General features: G+C 56.0%; 1 protein-coding gene across 7 annotated transcripts in view; it reads left to right on the forward strand.

Moving 5' to 3' along the window:
- The window catches only part of UBAP2L (ubiquitin associated protein 2 like), a 66,338-nt gene that overhangs the window by 63,080 nt on the left and 758 nt on the right, over positions 1 to 2,500 (forward strand). The window lies entirely within an intron of this gene.

The following is a 2,500-nucleotide window of genomic DNA, read 5'->3' on the forward strand; positions in this document are numbered from 1 at the left end:
AAGTCTGTCCCTTTATTTGCATATCCCGCCCACCTTTGCACCAGCTGCATGTTTGCAGATTTTGTGTTGCCAGCTGCTGAACGATGACCAGGTAAATTTGTCTTTGGACTCTGCACTCCTTCACATCCCCCCCTCCCCCCTTTTCTCCCCCCCCTTTCCTCCACCCCCCTTTTCCTCCTCCCCCCCCCCTTTTCCTCCTCCCCCCCTTTTCCTCCCCCCCCCTTTTCCTCCTCCCCCCCCCCTTTTCCTCCTCCCCCCTCCCTTTTCCTCCTCCACCCCCTTTTCCTCCTCCACCCCCCTTTTCCTCCTCCACCCCCCTTTCCTCCTCCCCCCCCTTTCCTCCCTCCCCCCCTTTCCCCCCCCCCTTTTCCTCGTCCCCCCCCTTTTCCTCCTCCACCCCCCTTTTCCTCCTCCACCCCCCTTTCCCCTCCTCCCCCCCCCCTTCCTCCTCCCCCCCTTTTCCTCCTCCCCCCCTTTTCCTCCTCCCCCCCCTTCCTCCTCCCCCCTTTCCTCCTCCCCCCTTTTCCTCCTCCCCCCCCTTTTCCTCCTCCACCCCCCTTTTCCTCCTCCACCCCCTTTTCCTCCTCCACCCCCCTTTTCTTCCTCCACCCCCCCTTTTCCTCCTCCACCCCCCCTTTTCCTCCTCCACCCCCCTTTTCCTCCTCCACCCCCCTTTTCCTCCTCCACCCCCCTTTTCCTCCTCCACCCCCCTTTCCTCCTCCCCCCCCCCCCCTTTCCCTCCTCCCCCCTTTTCCTCCTACCCCCCCTTTTCCTCCTACCCCCCCTTTTCCTCCTCCACCCCCCTTTCCCTCCTCCCCCCCTTTCCTCCCTCCCCCCCTTTCCCCCTCCCCCCCTTTCCCCCCCCCCCCCTTTTCCTCCTCCCCCCCCCCCCCTTTTCCTCCTCCCCCCCCCCCCTTTTCCTCCTTCCTCCCCCCCCCCTTTCCTCCCCCTCCCCCTTTCCTCCTCCTCCTCCCCCCCCATTCCTCCTCCTCCTCCCTTTCCCTCCTCCCCCTTTTTCCTCCTTCCCCCCCCCCACCCCTTTTTCCTCCCTTCCTCCTTTTGCCCATCACCTGGTGGAGAGCTCCCGTGCACATGCAGACACTCCCCGCCGTGCACCCCCTCCCTCCCCCATCCATTCACAATCACTGCCATCGGATGGGGGCGGAGTCTGGTGCATGCCGCCGAGTTTCATTGGTGTCTGGCTTCTTATGAAATCGTTGCCCACTGTCCCAAAAAACACAGATTGGGGGGTTTGTCATTGGTTGTGGTTTTGCACATTTAGGGGGATTATGGGGGGGGGGGGGGGTGCTGGCAAGTGCATGCAGGACAAGCTATGAAAGATGCTGGTGTCTCAGTCCAGGAGTCCTGGAAAGTATTCACAGCGCTTCACTTCTTCCACATTTTATGTTACAGCTTTATTCCAACATGGATTCCATTCATTATTTTCCTCAAATTTCTACAAACAATCCCCCATAATGACAACGTGAGAGAAGTTTGTTTGAAATCTTTGTAATAAAAATGTACATAAGTATTCACACCCTTTGGCATGACACTCGGGTGCATCCTGTTTCCACTGATCATCCTTGAGATGTTTCTACCACTTGATTGGAGTCCACCTGTGGTAAATTCAGTTGATTGGACATGATTTGGAAAGGCACACACCTGTCTATATTAGGTCCCACAGTCAAAAGTGCATGTCAGAGCACAAACCAAGCCATGAAGTCCAAGGAATTGTCTGTAGACCTCTGAGACAGGATTGTATGGAGGCACAGATCGGGGGGAAGGGCACAGAAACATTTCTGCAGCATTGAAGGTCCCAATGAGCACAGTGACCTCCCATGATCCGTAAATGGAAGAAGTTTGGAACCACCAGGACTCTTCCTAGAGCGGGCCGCCCGGCCAAACTGAGAAGGACCTTAGTCAGGGAGGTGACCAAGAACCCGATGGTCACTCTGACAGATCTCCAGCGTTTCTCTGTGGAGAGAGGAGAACCTTCCAGAAGAACAACCATCTCTGCAGCACTCCACCAATCAGGCCTGTATGGGTGTGGCCAGACGGAAGCCTCTCCTCAGTAAAAGTCACATGACAGCCCGCCTGGAGTTTACCAAAAGTCCCCTGAAGGACTCTCAGACCATGAGAAACAAAATTCTCTGCTCTGATGAAACAAAGATTGAACTCTTTGGCCTGAATGGCAAGCGTCATGTCTGGAGGAAACCAGGCACCGCCCATCACCTGGCCAATACCATCCCTACTGTGAAGCATGGTGGTGGCAGCATCATGCTGTTGGGAAGTATTTCAGTGGCAGGAACTGGGAGACTAGTCAGGATGGAGGGAAAGATGAATGCAGCAATGTACAGAGACATCCTTGATGAAAACCTCCTCCAGAGCGCTCTGGACCTCAGACTGGGGGTGAAGGTTCATCTTCCAACAGGACAACGACCCTAAGCACACAGCCAAGATAACAAAGGAGTGGCTACGGGACAACTCTGTGAATGTCCTT

This window comes from Pelophylax lessonae (genome assembly GCF_965119305.1).
Source record: "Pelophylax lessonae genome assembly, chromosome: 13".
NCBI lineage: Eukaryota > Metazoa > Chordata > Amphibia > Anura > Ranidae > Pelophylax > Pelophylax lessonae.